This window comes from Coffea eugenioides, chromosome 2 (assembly GCF_003713205.1).
Source record: "Coffea eugenioides isolate CCC68of chromosome 2, Ceug_1.0, whole genome shotgun sequence".
NCBI lineage: Eukaryota > Viridiplantae > Streptophyta > Magnoliopsida > Gentianales > Rubiaceae > Coffea > Coffea eugenioides.
The window spans coordinates 54,036,442-54,059,898 of NC_040036.1; positions in this window are offsets into that span (position 1 = coordinate 54,036,442).

Sequence of the window (23,457 nt, forward strand, 5' to 3'; positions counted from 1 at the left end):
AGGAGTTGAAGCTCAAGTGACATGGGTTATCTCTTCTCCAACTCTTTATCTTTTGTATCAGGTTCTTAAGTTTAGTTAATATACAAGTTTTGGATTTTGTGTTCAATATGTGTCTTTAAAGTTTATGCCTTGGGTTTGGTTGAACTTTTTATAATTGTTAGTATTTATTATTTGGTTATTTGATTGCTATGATTTGAGCAAGTTATTTAGCACTTTGGCTCTTTAAATCATGATTAATCTGGTACCATTGATTGTGATTATCTAAGGTGTTGTTTCTGCAATGAAAATTGAGATTTAACACTAGTTCAAGAAGTGTTAAACATAGGGAGTACGCTCACGAAAGTAGAGGTGCACCTATGTGGTTTTTAGTGATTCATTTCATATAATTTCACTAAAGAAATGAACTTGTAGCTAATTTCATAACCATGAGAATATGTATGGATTAGTTATAGGAATAATTGATTCACTACGAAAGTAGGATTCAAATGCATAAGGAAATTACACCATATCTAACCTAGATGTAGTACTCAATGATCCAAATATAGCACTTGCATGAGTAGTTAGGGATACCACAACCCAATGAGCTTTCATTTGTTATTTTGTATAATTTCAGTAGGTTAAATTTGTTATGATTCATTGATAGTCTAAATAATAGAGAAGTTTTAGTAATACCGGTAATTGTTCACTCTTCCCTGTGGGATCGACCCGATATATACTCTAAACTACTAGTTGACCTGTATACTTGCAGTGAACGGGTATAATTCAATTTTTTTTAACTTGTATGTATGTAAAATACCGGTCAAGTTTTTGGCGCCGTTGCCGGGGAAGATTTGGCAATATCGGCGTGAAGAGCAACTTTATTAGTTTAGACATTTCATTAGTTATAGTGTGAATGTTATTTTCTGTTATTTTTGTGTTTTATGTGTGTATGTGTTTCATTACCTATTTTTCTTACTAATTTTGCTTTTGAAGTTGTTTAAAAGCAATTTTAGGTGATGAGAAGGGTAGATCAATTTGGAGGACAATGCTTGAGAAATGGAAGATTGGCAATGGATGATTACAAAGTGCAAAGCTTCTTCAACAGAGGTAACCAAGAATTTACTGAATGTATGTTTTTTGAAGATGGTTTAAGGTGTTTAAAGGCTAAATTTGATGTTATGATGTTACAAGTTCAAATGGATATAATTATGCATGAAATTGAGCAAGGGAGGAATGTTAATGCTTTTAATTCTTATCATGTGATTTGTGACTTGTGTGGAGGTTATCATGCTACTAATACATGTATGCAAGCACAAAATATGGATTATTATGATGAATTAGAGCATTACAATCCTTGTTTTGATCAATATAGTGCTAATTTGAGCAATTCTCCTGCTTATGGTTGGGACAATCAATATACATATAGTGATTATCCATATTTTTATGATTACCAACCTGAAAGTGTCCAATATGAATCAAAACCATCTTGGGAGTTGGCAATAGAAAAGTTAGCTAATACACCTCTATCTTGGGAGTTAGAAAGTGAACCATTAGCTAATGATTCTAATGCATCTTGGGAGCTAGCTGTAGAAAATTTTTCTAATCAATTTGATTTAGCAATAGAAGGGCTAGCAAATACAACTTCCACCCGTTTTGATAGGATTGAGGAAAAAATAGATGAACTAGCTTCTCATTTTGATAGAATACATGAGCAATTGAATGCATTGTGTGAAGTTATTTCCTCTAATAATTTGCAAAATGATCCTAGCATGAATGTTGGGAATGTTGTATGTGAAAATGGGTTGCATTTTGATGAAAACGATGAATCTCAAGTGTGTTTTAATGAGCAAATATCCATTTCGCATGATAATGTCTATGAAACTAACTTTGAACCTCAAGAGGTGAGTTTTAATGACTCATTTTTCACCCCTCTTGAGGAGTGTATTAAAAGTACAGGTTTTAAAGGTATTCCTGCCCAAGATACTCTCATGGCATTTCTTTTGGTAAGTTCTCAAGTGGTGCACATTCAAGGTAATATCTATGAAACACTTGGGATAGGTAAGTCACTTCCATTTCTTACATCAATAGATCATGTGGCTTTTGCTATAAAGTCACCATTTAATGATCCACCACGTCAAAAAATGGTGGATTATTCGTTAACTAAGCCTCCTTGAAAAAATGAGGTGATATAATCTAGCCAATGACTATAAACAAAAGCGCTTGTTGGAAGGCAACCCAATGTTTTAGTACCTTATGTTATTTTGGTGTGATTTTGTGGTTTGAATAAGTGTTTTAGTTAATTTGTTGTTTTTGTGCTATAGGGTTGGCAATTGGAAGCAAAAATGACCATTTGAGGTAAAAAAAGTGAACTTTGATCAAGCAACTCAACCCCTTGATTTGCGTTACAAGGTTATTTGATCCGTTTAAAAGAGGTAAAATGCATGTTTTTAATGTTTTACATGTGTACACATCGATAAATTTTACAAACAAATGATTTATGATGCATTTTGAATGATTGGAGTACCAATGGTAAGTTTTCAAAGTTCATTTTCTGCAAAAAATTGCAGAAGAAAACGCACCTAGCATGAAAACGCGCTTTCGAGTCGCATTTTCATCAAAACGCGTTTCAAATTCTGCAACAAGGCTGAAGAAAACGCGCTTCAAAATGCGACACAAAGTCGTGTTTCTCAGCTAAATCGCGTTTTCAAGCCTGGATCAAAACTCAAAAATGCAGCTCAGAGTCGCGTTTTCCTACGTAGTCGCGTTTTCATTACTACAAGATTTGTGAAGAAAACGCGACTTCAAAAACGCGAGTTGAAGGCGCGTTTTCAGTCGCGTTTTCTGTGTCCGAATATAGCCTCCAGAAACGCGATTTCAGCTTCATTTCTTCTTCTCTTCTCCATTTTCCAGGCGCGTTTTTCCTCTTCCTTTCTACCCAACTCACAAATCTTCATTTTTCCTCCATAATCTTGGTAGAAATCATCACCCCAACACCTTTTGAGCTTCATACACCTTTTTTAACCGATTAAAATCCAAGAAAAACACCTAAAATCAGGTTTTTGAGGGATTGAAGGTTAGGGTTCTTAAACTCTAATTTTTTTCAATTGGAGGTCAATTGGAGGTTGTTTCATAGGGCTTTTGACATTTTTAGCATCACCAAACTTCCTTCTACGTGATTGAGGTAAGTTTCTTCATCAAATCTTTTGATTTTAGAAAGTCATATTTTTTTATCCTGAGCTATCTGACATCTTTTAATTTCAAAAATTTGATGATATTTATGACTATTTTTTATTTTATTCATGCTTTTTAAGATTGTTTAAGCATGTTTATATGTTTAAATGTAGCAATTTATTGGTTTCGTAGTGATTTAAAATTCACAATTGCTATATTTGGGGGAAATTGAAAAATGGATTTAGGATGTTTTTGAGCTATTGGTGATAATTAATTATGGTTAAGAATGGTTAGTTGATGATATTTTAGCATGTGCATTGTGTATAGTGAGTAATTTGGTTGATTTGGTGAGTTAATTGGTTTAATTTTTGCCTAAACATGATTATAGCTAAAAACATATTATTATTGTTAATTCTAAATAGTTATAATCATAATTGTTGCTATTTTCACTAATTGGGTTATAATTATTCCATATCTTGTTTTAATTGGTGATTTTGAGCAATTTTTGGCATGAATTATGGCTCGTCTTGTTCGGTCCTTTACATTAGTTATTGGACGAATTATCACTTGAAGGGACAAATTGGAGATTATTTGGATCATTTTAGGATATTCATTGCCAAATTGTGAATTGTGTCAAAATATATGTGGTTAATTGCAACATTTTCTTTTATGTACTATGCCAAGGGGAAGGCGTGTGATACCTTCATCCTCTAGTAGTGAGGAGAGGGAGGTTAATGAGGAGATGGAGGTGACTGAGGAGGAGAATTCACCTTCTCCTCCACCAGTTAACCGTCGACCTGGTGAGGGCACCTCCCGTGGAGCGAAAAAATCGGTATTTGACAGTGCTAGGTTCAGCACTCGCAGGAATCAGGAGTGGCATGATGCGCGTGCTAATTTGGAGTTTTTGTTCGAGATGCACGTCAGTCCACCAGTTGAGATGATGTACAACATCTCAGATGCTTTTGCTCAGCTAGGATAGGCTCCGATTCTCACCCTGCCAAACCATTACTACCCCGACTTGGTGCGCGAGTTTTATGCCAACATTGAGAGTAAGGCGCACCATAGTGGAGAAATAGTTGAGTCCTGGGTACGTGGAAGACAAATAGTCTTGTCACGTCAAGATTTGGCCGCTATTTTGGGGTGTATGGATAACGGCCGTCCAATAGATTTGAAGAAGGAGTTTGTTCCCCCGAATAGGAGGTGGGATCCCTCGCTGGCCATGGCTAGGTTTGGTCTTGAGTACCAACCTTTTTGCTCTACAAGGAAGGAGACCATTTTGGCAAATGTCTTCGAACCTCGTCATCGGCTTATCATTTACATGATGGCTCACAATGTCATCCCAAAGAAAACGGGGCACACGGAGGTTCGCAAGAGCGATATTTACTTCCTTGATTACATGTTCCACAACCAAACTTCCCCGTATGCTCGAATTTCATTGCCAAACATTATCATCAGCCACATTAGGTATACGGCGAGGCGTAAGACAACTTCTTTCAAATTATCCTTTCTTCGTCTACTAACCTTGATCGTCCCGCGTTTTGAAGTTCGCTTGGAAGGCATGCGGCGGGAGTATGTTTCGCCACGGACTGAGATGACTATCACTACTCTTTGCAACCTTGGTATTGGCACGGGGGACATTCCATGCCCTGTTCAGGAACGAAGACAAAAGGCTAGACATGGTCGGGATGAAACTGGACCATCTACTGCAGCACCACCACCTCCTCCACCACAGACTAATTGGCAGCGACTTTTTGACCTTATGGACGACTTTGCATTCCAGTTTGCTGACGTTAGGAATCGTCTAAGTCGGATTGAAGATCATTTGGGCATTCATGCACCGCCCAATCGTGATGCTGAGGATGACAATGATGCTGAGGGGGATGACTGACTTGGCGCATTGCAGAAGCTATCTTTAGTTGCTGGATTTGCTTGCCTAATTATCTTAACTTGCGGAACTTAAGATGTTTAACTTCATTTTATTTTTTCTGTTTTTCTTTATTTGGTAGGTACTTGTATTTTGGCAGTGGTTCATGATTAGTGGCTGATAAGGATCTCAGCCATTGCCTTGGGAAGTACTTCTTTCTTTTCTTTTTTTCTTTTATTTCATTTCTTCCCTACACATTGAGGACAATGTGTAATTTAAGTGTGGGGGGAGAAATATGTGTGGTACTTGTGGTTTTAGTTGTGTTTGATATAATTTTTGTGCTTAAATTGTGTTTCTTGTGGTTGCTGGCAGGGAGTTTTAGTCCACTTTTAAGGGGAAACTCTGTCAAATTTTTTTCAAAACCTTATACATATATATGTTATTAACCATAATAAATAAGTAAAATTTTGTCACTTATCCTTTTGAATAAATATATATGGTTTTGAAACTTCTTTTCTCATGGAATTTGGAAATGATTCTTATGTGATTATAATTTTTACATCTATAAGAAAGTATATCTAGTAAAGTGGAGAAAATTATGCCTATATTTTGCATATTTGATGAAAATTCTTCTTTTTATCTGATTTTATAAGTTAAGAAATTAATATGGTCAATAAGTGTCATACTTTTCTCATGATTATTCTTAGAGGGAATTTTATTATATATATATATATATATATATAAAGGGTTATTCTACTCCAATAGTTTTTGTACTTAGTAACTGGGAGTCTTCATCTACAAATATCGACTTTCGTGTAAAACAGTACTTAAATTAAGAGTATGAAAAGCAACTTGAGTATGTGAAATGTTGAGTAACCGGTGATCTTCATCTAAAAATGTCGATCTTCGTGTCAAAAGGCATTTTTCACAATTTAAGTAGTATTTAACCCTTAAAATATGCATCATTAAAAAAAAAGTTAAATAAATCCCTCTTTAAGAAAAATAAGAAGTTGATCATGAGATTAGTTAGCATCTTTATTGACTATTGGAGTTGCTTGCTCGCGAAATTAGATAAAAATAAGAAGTTGAGTTGAATTGGTAAAATTATGGTATACTTGGCTCTTCTTCGCTTGATATTATGAGTACTTGAAGTTAATGGAAAGATCACATAAGGGTTATTTACCTTGATTCAAGTGTGGGGGTATTTGATAAGGGTTTATTTTACGTATTTTTAAGTGCATTTTATTAGTTAATTTTGAGTTGATTATTTAGTTTTATAATTAAAATAAAGAGGTTTTTGGTAAAATTATATATTTTTGGTAAAAGTGGATAATATTGCATTTCTATTGATTTTAATGGTAAAAACTTCATTTTTAAGCAGGAATGATGATTCAATCACTAAAGGATGTCAAATGAGGTGAAAAATAGAGATTTGGTGATGAATTCAAGTGGTAACAAGAAGAATGAAGTGAAAAACATTCAAGTGAGGAAATGCAATACAAGTCAGTTTTGACACTCTTCGGTATATCTGGAGCTACACTTATCGGATTGAGATGATCTTTATACCATTTTAAAGCTAAGAAAGAGACCTACAATTATTATGAAGACATCGAAATCCAATTCTGCCATTTTCATGGACAAAAATTCGGAATACAGAAGTTGCATTCTGTGGTCGGAAGTTAAAACAGAGGTTTGATCAGGTGTTAGTATTTCGATCATATCTCAGGCTACAAAACTCCGACTTGCATGATTTTTAAAGCATTGGAAAGCCAACTCAAAGGGCTACAACTTTTGTGTTTTGTACAAAAGCCAGTTCGGCCTTCATCATAGAGAAAATCGGAGTTGAAATAAGGCCAGAGTAAAAATGCGAGTATACAAAACGCGAGTTTATGCCGCGTTTTGGGTAGGTGCGTTTTGCAGCCGAAATTCTACAATTTGACTCAGGCATTTCTCTTGTGTTCATACCACTTTCCAGCTATAAGATGCAAAGAAATTCGGTGCACATGCTTCAGAAGACAAAAGGGTAAGAAAGGTGGCTTATTTTCAAGTCAAAAACATTGGTTATTGACTATCCTAACAAAATTGAGATTTGGGAATCAAAAGGTGGAATTTGACTTGGAAAAATGGAACTCTTGAGCAGTTTTTATGTAGAGACATTAGGAGATGTCTGGACATCCATACGTAGCCAGATTTTCTGATAGCAAATTCTCTCTAGCTAGCAAATATTGAGACTAGAGACATACGGGAGAACTTGGAGGGTGCAGAAATGTAACTCTTTCATCTTCTATGTGTTAGATTAGTTTAGTATAGAGTAGTATAGTTCATTCATTCTTGTATATTGGCTAGATTAGGATGAAGATGGAGCCAGATTTTCTGATAGCAAATTCTCTCTAGCTAGCAAATATTGAGACTAGAGACATACGGGAGAACTTGGAGGGTGCAGAAATGTAACTCTTTCATCTTCTATGTGTTAGATTAGTTTAGTATAGAGTAGTATAGTTCATTCATTCTTGTATATTGGCTAGATTAGGATGAAGATGGAGATGAAGAAGGAAGAGTTGAAACTCAAGTGACATGGGTTATCTCTTCTCCAATTCTTTATCTTTTGTATCAGATTCTTAAGTTTAGTTAATATACAAGTTCTGGATTTTGTGTTCAATATGTGTCTCTAAAGTTTATGCCTTGGGTTTGGTTGAACTTTTTATAATTGTTAGTATTTATTATTTGGTTATTTGATTGCTATGATTTGAGCAAGTTATTTAGCACTTTGGCTCTTTAAATCATGATTAATCTGGTACCATTGATTGTGATTATCTAAGGTGTTATTTCTGCAATGAAAATTGAGATTTAACACTAGTTCAAGAAGTGTTAAACATAGGGAGTACGCTCACGAAAGTAGAGGTGCACCTATGTGATTTTTAGTGATTCATTTCATGTAATTTCATTGAAAAAATGAACTTGTAGCTAATTTCATAACCATGAGAATAGGTATGGATTAGTTATAAGTATAATTGATTCACTACGAAAGTAGGATTCAAATGCATAAGGAAATTACACCATAACTAGCCTAGATGTAGTACTCAATGATTCAAATATAGCACTTGCATGAGTAGTTAGGGATACCACAACCCAAGGAGATTTCATTTGTTATTTTGTATAATTTTAGTAGGTTAAATTTGTTATGATTCATTGATAGTCTAAATAATAGAGAAGTTTTAGTAATACCGGTAATTGTTCACTCTTCCCTGTGGGATCGACCTGATATATACCATAAACTACTAGTTGACCTGTATACTTGCAATGAACGAGTGTAATTCGATTTTTTTTTTAACTTGTATGTATGTAAAATACCCCTCAAACAACATTAGTTTGTTTGAAAAGCTAGCCACGATGTTAGACAACTAAACCAGAGAACAAAAAGAAAAAAAGGGCTAGAGAAGTTTAGGCAGGGGAGGAAAGAATAACCCTTTAAGCAAAAATATCGAACCCATTTTGTAGAAAATATGAGGAAGAGGAAGAGAGGATCAGGACTTTCTAAAAAAAGCAGAGGATGGGTGAGAGATAGAGAGAGGGGAAAAGATGGTTCTGTGAAGCATTGAGTCCAATGCAAGTCTCACCAACTCTGACAGCATGTCAATCTACCCACATGGGTAATGGGTTTCTTCCCCCAAAAATGATCAAATCTGTGTTAAATAATAATAAAAAAAAGTCCCTTGCAAAGCACGTGGTTAAGCTGGAGCATTATTAATTCACATGAGCAATTGCACCAGGGAAGAAATTTGCTAATTCACACGAGCAGGACAATCCCTTCAATCATAGTGCGACACATCAGCACAAAACGACCACCATTTGGCAACATTTGTTCACATTTAGTTCATACATGTTAATCAATTACAAAAAATTATAATTAATTGTGATTTATTTGGAAACAAAAAAAGTGTTAATAATTGCGAAAAGCTGGTAATTAAATGTGATTTGTTAGACAATAAAAAGTGAAATTATTAATTAATTAATGAACAATTGATTGCGAAAAGATTCTATAATTAAACATGATTTATTGAACAATGAAAAATAAAAAAGGACATTTTTTATAACATTTGAAAAAAAAATTGATCATTAATTGTGGTTTTTTGGGCAACGACAAAAAGAAGTCAATTTTTTTAACAATTGCAAAAAATTGTTAATTAAATGTGGTTTGTTGGATGACAAAAAAATGACATTATTGATTAGTTATTAACAATTAATTGTGAAAAATTGGTAATTAGATGTGATTTGGTGGACAAGCCAAAAAAAAGGAGCCCAAATTTTTGTTAATGTGATTTGTTGGCTAAAAAAAAGGAGGATTTTTTTTAATTTAACTGATTTGGATGAATTAGTTATCATTAATAACAATTAACAACGTATGTTTGCAATTAATTGCAATTTGGCAGACAAGGAAGAATCCACATGATTTGTTACAGCAAGGTAGAACGTGATGTATTGAACGGGCAAAAAAATGGCATGATTAATTAACTAATAGCAATTAACATCGAAAAAGTAGCAGGCAAACATAAATCCTTGCAAAAAAAGGAACAAAAAGAGCAAATTCTTTTGTTAATTGATCTCGTTCGAATTAATAGCGAAAAATAAACATAATTTGTTGAAAAAAGAAAAAGAATAGGAGAAAATTCTTTGGTTAATTTAACGTGTTGGGACTAATTAGTTATTATTAATAACAACTAACTGCATAAGATCGCAATTAAGTGCGATTTATCGGACAGTCAAATAAAAGAAACTTGATTGGTCAAAACGGGTAATTAAAGGTGATGTGTTAAGCAATAAAAAAGTGAAATTATTAATTAACTAATGAACTTCGATAACATTTGTAAAAAAAATGTATAATTAATATGGTTTTTTGGCCAGCCACAAAAAATGATTTTTTTGTTAATAATAAAAAAAATTGCTAATTAAATGTGATCTGTTCGATAACAAAAAAAATGGCATTATTAATTAGTTATTAATAATTAATTGTAAAGAATTGGTAATTAGATGCGATTTGGAGGACAAAAAAAAAGAGCCCAATTTTTCGTTAATGTGATTTTTTGGGGAAAAAAAGGACCAAATTTTAGCACAACTCATTTCCACCTCTCATCTACCTATATAGTAAAAGCATGAATAGGTTTGTTAAGATGAATGGTTGTTGTGCTGATGTGGCTGTGTTTTATTGATTGGAGGATGGTCGTCATTCACGTGGGAGTCACGTGCTTTCGGTAGGAGAAGAAGTGGAATTCTTGTTGTTGTCCCAGAATGAGGACCCTTTTGTTTTCCAAACGGTAAAATGATAGTAATCATAAGATGGTACAAGTTCAGAGCAACTGCTCCAGTAAATCTGCTTGAGCTAACTCTAGCAGCCATGCTAGGAAGTTATGCTTCCATTCAGCTAAATCTATCAATTTATAGCAAATTTTGCTAGGTGATGACTTACAGAGTTGTTGCCCCGTCTAATGTAGGAGAAACAACATTTATCAAAATCTTTTGTCAGCCTCCAAATGTCCAACTGAATTATGGCAATGCTGGCCTCCTCCTCCATTGCATTGATTTTATCCACTATTAGTTTGCAGTCAGTTTCCAGCTTCACTTTCCTCCATCCCATTTGTTTAGCTATTACCATTGCTTCTCTTAGTGCCAATGCCTCCTCCACTTGTGCCTCAGCACAGCCTTCAGTTGGCCTCGCCCCATGAGCCTATCAGTTTCCCTAAGCAATTCCTAGCCACTATACCCCACCCTGCTTTGTTATTCTTCTGGTCTAAAGCTGCATCAGTGTTAATTTTGATCCAGTTTGTTTGAGGTTTTTCCCATCTCCTGTCCCTCCCCAATCCTCCAGCTTCCTGATTTTCATGTTCTGTTCCCCCCTTGTGCCATTTGATATTCATTCCATTCCATCATCGCGTTGTTAACAACTACTATAAGATTATTGCTCTTGTTGTTGAATTGCGTATCATTCCTACATTTCCAAATCTGCCACAATATGTTTGCCGTCAAGGTTATGTGTTCCCTTCCCTTCTCCCTGACCACATCCCCTCTAAGCTCTTCCCACCAGTGCCAGAAACTATTCCTAAACACCTCTGGTCCATCCCAATTCAATGGAGCAACCTTCCAGATTGCTCTAGCATTGCCGCACAGAAATAACACATGCTCCAGTGTCTTAGGATTATCTCCACAGCACTTGCACACATGGTCCCCTTTGCCACACTTCTCCTTCACCACTGTGTCAGTTGGCAGGATTCCTTGTAGGCATTTCCAGATGAAGTGTTTTAGTTTATTTTTCATGTTCAGTCCCCATAGAAAACTCCAGTTTTGAGATTTAGTCCTCCTGTTATTACTTGGTTCTGGAGCTCTCCTGGAATGGCTATTTCCCTTCTTCATGTCCTTTACTTGTTTGTAGCCAGATTTGACTGTGTATGCTCCTGAATTTGATTTTGCCCAATAGGTCCTATCTTTTACCTTCCCCAGACTCAATGGTATCTTCAGTATTTGCATTCTATCCTTCTCCTCAAACTCTTGTAGCAGCACCTCTCTATTCCATTTTCCATCCTTGATCAGCTCACACACCCTTTGAATCTTGCTATCTGATTTCTTCTGAGATCTTATTTTCTTATTCTCTGACCCCGGCAACCACCTATCCACCCAGATTTTAATGGTTTCACCATCTTCCACCCTTTTCCTTAGTCCTTCTTCCAGAACTCCTCTTGCACTCAGTAGGCTCTTCCAGCACCATAAGTCTATTCCTCTTAGTTGTGCCTCCCAGATTGATTTCCCAGCAAAGTATCTGCCTTTCATGACTCTACTCATCAGCAAGTTTGGTTGCATCAAAATTCTCCATAGCTGTTTTCCCAATAAAGCCAAGTTAAAGTCCTGTAGATCCCCGAATCCCAAACCACCTTCTGATTTGATATCAGTCATTCTACTCCATTTAAGCCAACATATTTTTCTTTCATTCTCCCTTTGACCCCACCAGAACTTAGCCATTTCTGAGCATATGTTTTTACACAATGTCTTTGGCAGTCTGCAACAAGACATAACATATGCTGGGAGAGCTAGGATGACAGATTTCAATAGAATCTCCTTTCCTGCTTGACTCAGAAGTCTTTGGCAGTCTGCAACAAGACATAACATATGCTGGGAGAGCTAGGATGACAGATTTCAATAGAATCTCCTTTCCTGCTTGACTCAGAAGTTTTTCCTTCCATCCTCCAAGTCTGTTTACTGTTTTCTGTCGAATAAACTCAAATACTTGCCTTTTTTTATCTCACTATGACTAGGGGGAGTCCTAGATATTTGCTCTGGTGGACCTGCTTCATGCCTTCCAGCTCTTTAAGCACCTCCTCTTTTTGCCTTTCTTTGACATTTCTACTGAAGAAAATGGATGACTTTTCTTTGTTTATCAACTGACCTGATGCCCTACCATAGTCCTCCGGCACCTTCATGAGCTGTGCAGCCTCCCCAGCCTTGGCTTTGCAGAAAATTAGTGAATGCAGAACCCTATTTTATGCATGATATTTGTCTGGAACATCCATTCTACCCTATCATAGGCCTTTGACACGTCTAGTTTAATAGCCATATAACCATCCTTTTCAGTTCTTTATTTTTCAGGAAGTAAATACTCTCATGCGAAACTAAGACATTGTCTAGAATCTGCCTACCAGGCACAAATGCAGACTGTGAAGGACTAATACAACAGTCAAGAACCGTTTTAAACCTGTTAACCAATACTTTTGATATATTCTTATAAATGACATTGCACAGGCTAATGGGTTTAAATTCTATGATCAAAGTTGGGGAATTAGATTTGGGAATTAGGCTGATCAAGGTCTCATTTATGGATTTCAGGATATAGCCACAGTGAAAAAAACTTTGGACTGCATTAGTAACATCACTTTTTATAATATGCCAGAACTTTTGGAAGAAAATAGGGGACACACCATCTGGTCCGGGAGACTTGTTCGGATGCATGAAATTCACTGCATGACTGATTTCTTGATTTGAAACAGGCCTTGTCAGCTTTCTGTTCATTTCAACAGTTATAGTCTGTGGGATCTCCTCTAATATGTCATTGAAATCAGCTGGTTTATCAGACGTGAACAGTTGCTGGAAATAGTCTACAATTTCATCCCTTATCTCCTCCTCATTGTTACACCACACCTCATTTCTCCTTCTTAGCCCATTAATCCTGTTCTACCTTCTCCTACTCATCATACTAGCATGAAAAAAGCTAGTGTTTTTGTCTCTCTCCTGGAGCCATTTGATCCTTGCCTTCTGACTCCAGTAGATCTCCTCCCTTTTATAGGCCTCTACTAGCTTCCTTTTTAATCCTATGATCTTTGTTCTATCCTCTCTACCTTGACTCACCTTCATCTCTTTAATTTCCTTTTTGATCTGTTCTATATGCTTTTTTGAATTCATATTCAATTTCTTACTCCAGTTCAATAGGTTTATTCGAACTTCCTTGATCTTACTTTGCACCCTATACAACCTTGACCCCTGTTGATCCATAACCCATGCTTCCTTGATCACCTCCTCAACACCCTCCTGCATAAGCCATCTCCTATCAAAAGTAAACCTCTTTCTCCTTTGTGCTTCCACAAGAGTCAGGTCTAGAATCAAAGCACAGTGGTTTGAAGCTTCAGTTTCAACATGAATACACTTAGCCTTTCCAAAGTTTTCACACCACTGCTTAGTTCCCATTATTCTATCAATTCTTTCCTTAATCTCACCTTCCTTGTCCCAGTTATTGCACCAGGTCCAAGGCACTTCTTCAAATCCAATATCTATCAGTGCATTCCTATTAATGAAGCTGTTGAAGGTCTCAAAACTGCTATCAGACCTGATTCTACCTCTCCATTTTTCCCCATTAGAAGTGATATCGTTCAGGTCTCCCATGATGGCCCAACAGTCACCCCAAATCTATTTTCTTCTCTCTAACACCACCCATTGTTGTTCCCTAAGTTTATCATCTGAACTGGCATAGACACATACACACCACCAGTCTCTATTGCCTCCTTGATCCCCAATTAACATCTCGATAGTAAAACTTGTGAACAAGATGTTTTTCACATGTATATTCTTTTTCCAAATAATAGCCAAACCCCCTGCAATGCCAATAGGATCTACTACAAACAAGTCATCAAACTTCACCCACTGCTTAACACTATTTCATAAAATTCTTCTTCTTTTTTGTCTCTGATAGGAATATCAGAGATGGGGAGTGGACTTTTACAAGTTCCTTAAGTTAAGGAACTGTCAAAGGGCTCCCCACACTTCAACAATTCCACACCAGAGCTCTCATTTGGACGTGGGAGCCCAATTAAGGGAGGGCTCCACCACCTCAGAAAGCATCAGAACATCCTCTGTCCACTCAATCAACCTGGCCTTTTTCTTACTCTCTAACTCCCTCTGATTCCCTACCTGACCTCCTCCACAGACATTCTTTCTCCTTTTTCCTATTTCCAGTTCATTCTGCTTTGTTCCAATCTCAGCAAGGGGTTTCCGTTTACTCACCTCCTGCACCAGTCTCTTCCATGTTTTACTGACCTTATAATTCCCTGCACTAGTTCTGCTCACCTTGCCTGCCTGATTGGCTTCCTTCACTCTCTCTTCCCCCTCCTTCCTATTCTTACCCCTTTCCAGGCTGTTGTTGCTCTCACCATCAATCCACATAATGTCCTTACTACTTCCTCCCTCCTCCACACTCACCTCTTTTATTGCCTTAAGCATCTGCGAGCCTCCTCCCCTCTCTTCTTTTGTTATTTCCTTAACCTCTTCTTGTGCATAAGGTTCAGAAATGCACTCTTCCTCCCCTCTAAATGCTTACTAACCCCTGCACCCTCCTGCCTCTTATCCCACTCTCCACTTTGCCCCCCTTCGCTACTGCACCCTGATTCTCACTTCCCTAGATTGGGGTGCCTGTCTTTCTTCTCTCCCTATGGAACTCTTTTGTGTAGGTTAGTAACGGATACTGTTGAACCCCTGCTTCCTCATCCAGATTTTGATCCATGTACCCTCCTCTCACTGGTTTTTCCTGCTCCCCTTCATTCCTACTTTTCTTCTTTTGACTCCTAGGAAAGCTGGCCCTAAGCCAGTTACCATACTGATTCTCTTTCTCCATATTTATCCCTCTCCTAGTGCAGATTCTTTCATTATGTCCTACCATTCCACAGTAGAAGCAAAAATCTGGACATTTTTCATATTTAAATTCAAGTCATCTTGTCCCTCCATTACTTTTCACCATTGTTCCTCTAGGAAGAGGCTCTCTAAGATTCACTTCAGCAAGGATTTTGAGGTGTTTACCTTCCTTACATTCCTCTTTGGGGAATAATGACCTCTCGGACCCCTGCAAATATTTCTCCTATTTTGCGCCCAACTTTCTTTGTAACCTAATGGAGAGGTATATTCCAGATCTGGACCCACACTAAAGTTTTACTGAAAGCTATCTCCTCCTCCTCTAGGTCTGCCAGCCATTCCAACAATACTAGAGGCTAACCATCATAGATCCATGGTCTTTTGCTAAGCACCAGCTCAATATCCTTCCTAGTCTCAAACACAAATTGGAACATGTTGGCTTTGATCTCTGTAATTTTCACATTTCTCAGCTGAGACCCCATATTGTTAGCAAAACTCCTCATACCGGTAATGTTAGCTATTTTTCCCCCTACACTTTCCCGATTAAACTTAATCTACACTTCTTTATCCCTTTTTCCAACTCCTTATTTCCCAAACAAACTCCCTCCCTTTCACTCTCAGATAAGCTGAATTTCCTCAATAGCTCCTCTATGTGCTCCATCTTCACAGATCCCACAATCTACATTGCCTCCAGTTCCAGATTGCTACAGCACCAGTTCAGCTCCTGAAATCGTCACTGTTTTCCAATTCTCCGAACTTCGTCTCGCTGACCAAGCAACTATTCCCCTAGATCAAAGATCTAGATTGAGAAACCTGAAAAAGCACTAAACAAAACAGAAGGAAGCAGAAAAACAAAAAAGGAAGAATGAGCAGCAAGAAGCTAAATGGTGAATTCGTATTGCACTTCCCGCCGGACTTGTTTAATGAATTATATGACTATTAACTAGGAATGTTCTAGCTATTTTAGGGTAGATTGATGCTCCCAGCAGAGACGCTGAATTTGGAATGAATTTTCTCTGTAGAAGTTCTATTATTTTGGGATTTGAAATTTGAAAGATTATTAGAAAGGGGCACAACTCCCACGAGAGGGAGATTTCTCTCTCTAGAGTAGAGAGAAAAAAAACTCTCATAGTGAGAGACAAGGACCCCCTATAGAATGAGGACCTTTGGTTTTGATTAAATTTGTTTCCAAATACCATTTCTTTGGTTCTCCATGTGTGTGTGTATTTTTTGAATATTTTTTTTGCTTATAGTGAAAGGACTGATGGGATCATGACCACTGCAATTTACAAGGCTCAAGGTAACTACTCCAGTCAATCTATTCCCACCTTTTCGTCTCTCGTCTTTTGACAAATAATTATGTTGAGCGAACAAGTTTCCTCAATTTTATCCTTTTTTTGGTACTTTTTTGTGTGATCTTCCATCCCTCTCTCCGGAACCGATCAATCACAATTTAACACCCACTTCTTCTCATTTTCGTAATCTTTTTCGGGTAGCTTCCAGATCTGCTAGATTCTTTTATAAGTTCTTCTTCTTCAATAAATATTATTGGTGGATTCTGCTTTCCCTAATTTTTTTTTCTTTTGCAATTAGCTCTCTCCCAATGCTTTCACTTTGATTACCAAGATCAACCCAAAAAAAAATTATGTCAAATCATTCTAGAGGGGAAATGAAAAGAAATTAAGCATTTGCATGGTAATCGAGTGACTTTTAAGGTTAGCTTCCTGTTATTTTGTAGATATTTCTTGGCTGTGAATTTTTCTTTTTCATTTTTAAAATTTTATGACTATTAGGTATCATTTGGTGATTATTTTGTTTTTTGGTTTCTTTTGTGTGCATTATGACTGGTAAAGAAATAAAGGAGTTCACAAAGAGAACTACACGCAGTTGGTTTCTTCAGGTTGTTTATTGCATGGTGTGGTTATACGGTAGTCTTTAAAAGATTTTTTTTAGGGTTTTCTTGTCTAACTTTATATTTGTTGTGATATTGCAAGTTCAGATATGGAAAATCTTTTGCAATGTGTCTTGCCTACGGTTTTTCATATAAATACTCCAAGAAGATTATTCTCATTGCTTAAACGGTTTGTTTTTTCCACCCCTGCCTAAACTTCTCTAGCTTTTTTTTTTCCTTTTTGTTCTCCGGTTTAGTTGTCTAACATTGTGCCTGCTTGTGGTTTTTTTTTTCTTTGTAGGATAATAGGGTTGCTCTAGATCTTCTCTCTCTGTTTGATCATCTGTAGCTCCAGAAGCAAGGAAATTTGCAGAATCTATCTCGAAACTATCTAGTTCTTTGTTGCCTCTTAATCTTTATTTCCTTTCTATATTTATTGGTTTTATTCCCCAAAAATTTTCACCTGGATAATATCTAAATTTTGCCTATATTGTTCCTTATTTCCTTATCCATGCTTTCTCACAAGACAGATGCAGCCAAGAGAAGATCATCACCGAGAAACATTGCGGGCAATTTTGCTTCCTTGGGTTTCGTCCTTCTTCATCTCAGGTTTTCTCTATTTTATTTTTTCATTTTTTTAACTTTTGTATTTTTTTAAGTAGTTTCTATGTTACTTGTTTCTTTCTTTTGGGTCTCTAGAGCCCTCTATACAAACTTGTATGATATTTATTATAGATGGAAAATTACTTGGTAGAGAAACTGAAGGAAAAGGTTGAGAAACTGGAAAATGGAGTTTTCATGGCTCTCTTTTTTTTTTTTTGGGTTGTTATGTGCGGGGGTACGTTCAATTATTGACTCACAAAAGACAATCCATATGGTAACCAACCCAAAGTCTCCATTTGTGGAGATCAAATTTCATGTCAATGACTGTTAAAAACTCTAGTTATTATTTTCGTGTCTTTATTTTTGAGAAAACTATTTTTCTTATTTTTTTCCTTTGTGAACTTTTGGTTCTCGTTTTCCGGAGAGTGTATATGGATTCTTTAAAACAAAAGAAAAAAAATACTTTTGTGTTTTCTTAGTTTTTTTTTCAACAAACGTTATATTTTCTTAGTTGCTGATAAAAGCACTGAAACTGATCAAGGAGCCATTAGTTGAGATACTCGTTTTAAGTACATGTTCCCTATATATTTGTATATGCATGAATCTTACCTGCCCTTCTTCTTTTAGACAAGTACCTCTTATTTTAGGTTTACAAGAATACCATTTTTGGTTAAATTTTTGTTTATTTTGTTCCTAGAAGATTGGTTTGAGTTCATCTACTGGGGATAACATTTTGAGAATATAAAGTGAATATAGAGTAAATATGGCAGATTGATTATTAGCCTGTTATTGCAAAGAAATTTCTTACCATCTACTGCCATTTAAGAGGTTTACTACATGTTTCTTGCTTATTTAGACTTTATCTTTCGTGAAAATGATTTCAATGTCTATGGCAATTAAAAGTTTGGTGTGGTAATATGTTGGTCTTTCCAGTTTCTTTATATTCCTTGAAAAGGTAAAGAGAATTTTTTGCAGCTAAAATAACAAAAAGATGTTAGGATTACTTTGCATTTAGATCCTATTTTCTCAAGTCATCTTCTTTTTATTTTACTTTTGGTTATGTTATTAATTTTTTTATTCTTTTATGTTACAAATTTACTTTGTTCATGTTAAAGGTGCAAATGATTGAAGATGCAGTCACTTTGAAACCAGTTCATGGAATAACAAACTTTGTAAGTTAAAAATGCAGTCCTTTCTTATTTTTTTATCTTGCTTTTGTGTTGAGCATGGTCCCTATTAGATGGTTTATTCTTAATTTCAGCTTTTCAGTCCTTCACTATTTGCACACTAGTAATTCATTGTATTGGAATCATAAATACTACTTTGTTTGCTATAGAAGGTTTTTTTAGGTCTCTTATTTTATATAATTATCTTTTATTACAGCAAGAAACGTGAAGAATTATTCAAATTTTACTGAGGAAAAAAATGTTTAAGTGGGCAATTTTTTGTAGGCTTTACTCTTCATATATGTATTGATTTGTTCTACGGTTTTCTACTCAGATTTTTATCAAGAGAGGGAAGAAAGAAAAAATGGTGGTTAATTCTTTACTTTTAAGCATTAGGGGGGAATACAACTACGGGAAACTTAATACTTATTGAATTTGTTGTTGACCATTATGCTGTTATTGTAAGAAAACTTTTAAGAATTATTGTCATTCAAGAGCATTCAAGAGGTTTACTCTATATTTTTTGCTCATTTAGACTGTCTATATTGTTTGGGTAAGATAGCATATGGATACGTCTGACATACACATTGTCATGCCTTAGGTAGTGGACATTTGTGGCGTGCATCGATTCACCATTGCCAAGATTGCTTATTTTGTAAATTATAACGATTTGTTTACATATTTAAATTTGTGAAATTTACTTTACGGGTTTTATTCCTGATCTCACCATTAAATGGTTAAATGGAATCTTTTGAGAGTACAAATAGAGCTTCATGAAAACAAGAAACTAGATTCGTGCATAATTTTGGTGAAAATGGAACAATTTCGTTTGAAAGCAAGATTAAGGAATCTTTGATTTTTCTTTGTATTAGCTTCTCACATTTGCAACAAATTTCTAATGGCCTTGCTTTGATTATGTTCGAGCTCCCATTTTAAACAGCAGGAGAAATGGGACAAAAAAAAAGCCATGAAAAGAAACAGGGAGGGGAAAAATGGATCTTCATCAGAACATGTATGCTTTTGTTTTCACTTTTTTTTTGGGTGAAATTTAGGCTGGTTCTGTAAGTATTTTTTTTGTTTAATTTTTCCCCTGATTAGAAGGAGAAGATGAGAAGAAGCATAAGCAGATGAAGAGAAAAGTATGGATCTACAGCCTAATCAGGTCTATAAGTTTCTTTTTTATTTTAATTTAAGCAGTTTTTGTAAGGTTTTATTTTAGTTCAAAATACATTTTTATCTGAGTTTTTGAAATGAAAATGAGGTGAAGCAGATGAAGGGAAAGAACAGATCTTTGGTTTGATTCAATGCTGTAAGTTTTTTCTATTACTTTTTCTTTGTAACTTGAGCAGTTTTCTGAGTTTCTTTCTTGTTTGCCTTTTTTTTAATTATTTCTGACTTTCTACTATTGATTCTGAAGTAAAAAAGAAAGAAGAAATAATAAAATTACATAGTCCTAAGTGATTTTTTTTTTTGGAAAAAAATTTGTGTGAGTTGCATCTATGGTTGTAGAATTAGTTATTAGAATGATTGAAAAATTGGATTTTGATAGACTCATTATCGATGGTAAGAGCTTGAAAGTAAAATTGGATTTCTACTATTGCTTTAGGTAGAATAATTTCAAATGTATTACACTTTAAATATGTCTGAAGATCTAAGTTTTATTTGATTGAACCGTTCCACTGATGATGCATTATCCTGCTGGGTTTAATTATTCTTGCTGGCTTTGGTTAAGAATGTCTTTGTTGCTTTTTCGGTTCTTGAGATATTCCTTTTGATGTTTCTGATCAGAATTAAGTGTTCCATAGAAATTCAAATTCCTATGATATTTTCTTTAGGATTTTTTTGTTCAAATGTTTGGTATTCTGGTTTATGACATTGCTTCTTGTCTCTTTATACTGCATGTATATGCATTTTATTATTCGTTTGAATCATAGTTATAAAACCCGGCCCGGCCCGGCGGTCGAACCGGTCAAACCGGTGAACCGGGCATGAGACCGGGCTGGGTTTCAAATTGGATCGTTTAAGCAGTCAAACCGTTGATTAGTCAACGGACCGGCGGTTCGACCGGACTAAACCGGAAACCCGGCCTGTTTTGTCTAAGAACCAGGTTTCATATAAAAATTTTATGCCTATGAGAGTCGAACCTTGTACCTCTGGTACATTGCAACAACTACGCAACCGCTAGGCTACTTCACGAGATGGTGATAAGTTTGCTTACTTATACTATATAAACATTTTCAATTTTATCTTTCCTTTTCATTTCTCTAAAACAAATTTATTTGGAATCTTTTAATAAAAATTTATGACCCCCAAACTTATGAAATGGACTTCAAAAATAACATATTACATAATTCATTTTAAAAACATATATTATTGTTAATAATTTTTTGCACTTAAAATTTATAAATAAGTTAAATAATTACACTAAACATAGATAAAATTTTATACTTGAAATTTGGTGTATTATTAAATAACTTCATATTTTATTGATTCTTATATGAATTAATTTTTTTATAGCAAATTAAATTATATGAGCATTTGCTATGACATTATTTATTATAATTTATGTCATATATCCTATATCAACATTTATAATATATAATATTTAAATATATGTAGTGACCCACTGGTTCAACCACTCACCCACTGGTTGAACCAGTGACCCGTTGACCCACCTCCTTCTCCGGTCTCCCCTCCGGGCCGAGTTTAATAACTATGGTTTGAATATATTGTAAAAGAAACTTGTTGCTGTTAAATATCCTTTTCTAGGAACTGACAACTTGATTTGTGGTTTTTATCAACAACAAAACAAACTTATAGCTATTAAATGCCTTTTTTAGGAACTAGCAACTCGCTTTGTGTATTTTTTCAAGCTATATTTTTCCCCTTCTCCTCCATTACATGTGTCTTTTTTTATTTCTATTTTCATTCTATGCAAAAGCAAGGAGCATCTTAATGATCTTATTAGTCTACTCATTGTATTCTCTTGCATTTCCTTAACAGATTATTCATATTCACTGCTTAATAAAACTACAAAAACAGAATGGCAAAGTTTTTGGTGTATGTTTTTGTAACTTTTCATATTTAATATTTGAATTTGAATCATTGGGCATTTCTGGACAACCTTGAAAATTACACAGCGCATCGCGTGGTGTTCTCCTCCTAGTCGAATTAAAACTCGCCATATCCTCATTTCCATATGCAATTGGGAGGACTGCCACCAATTGACGAATCAGAAGACGACAACTCATCAAATTGGAATCAATTGGAGGACTACCACCAATCGGCCAATGATAGAGCGCCACATCAGCAATCCATTCAATTGGGAGCCATTGCATTTACACAGACTATATATGTTAAAGGAGGAAAATACACATTAAAGGATTCAATTGTATCTTCTTGAAAACGTGGCTTGCTTTTCAGATCCACTATTAATAAGATATTTTGTATTGAAAGTATAAATGATGTAAATGTTGGGACAGTTTAATATTTTCAATAGTTGTAATTTGGGCAAAAATTTAAGCCTTGTTTGGCAGACAAGTTTTTTGCCAAATTTCTCTGCTACAAGTTTTTTAAAAATTTTAGCTACAGTAACCTCAAAAAACTTCTCAAAGTTTTTAAACTATACACTTCAAAATATTAAAAAAAAACACATTTCAATTTTAAAAATTTCTACAGTAAGTTACAGTAAAGTTTTAGACAAACATCCAAAAAATTCACTTGCCAAACGGGGCCTTAATTTGGCCCTCAAACTTTACGATGTTATACTTTTGGTCATCCAACTATTATTTACATTTATATAGCCTTTCTGTCAACCTGAGCTATTAATCCTACCAAAACTTATGTTTTTAAACTCGGACCAGACCGGCCGGTTCAATTGGTCAAATCGGGAATCGGCCAAGTGTCCGGTCCGAGTTATTCTAAAAAATCGTATGGATAAAAACTCAATACTAGGTTTGACCGAAAAATCGGAAGAACCCGTTTGTGTCCAGAAGAACCGATTTGTGTCAAAGCTGCTTTTTTTTGAAAAGGTCAAAGCATTTTCAATATTATGTTTTGACCCCTAGGTTGTTAAAAATTATTAATATACCTCAAATATTTCATACTTTATAAATGTTGTCCTAAAGTTTGGCATTATTTTACAATCAGATCCATAATTTTAATTCTAAACTTGTTAATGTTCATTAAATAATATAAATTGCTTCTCTGCTACAAGTTTTTTAAAAATTTTAGCTACAGTAACCTCAAAAAACTTCTCAAAGTTTTTAAACTATACACTTCAAAATATTAAAAAAAAACACATTTCAATTTTAAAAATTTCTACAGTAAGTTACAGTAAAGTTTTAGACAAACATCCAAAAAATTCACTTGCCAAACGGGGCCTTAATTTGGCCCTCAAACTTTACGATGTTATACTTTTGGTCATCCAACTATTATTTACATTTATATAGCCTTTCTGTCAACCTGAGCTATTAATCCTACCAAAACTTATGTTTTTAAACTCGGACCAGACCGGCCGGTTCAATTGGTCAAATCGGGAATCGGCCAAGTGTCCGGTCCGAGTTATTCTAAAAAATCGTATGGATAAAAACTCAATACTAGGTTTGACCGAAAAATCGGAAGAA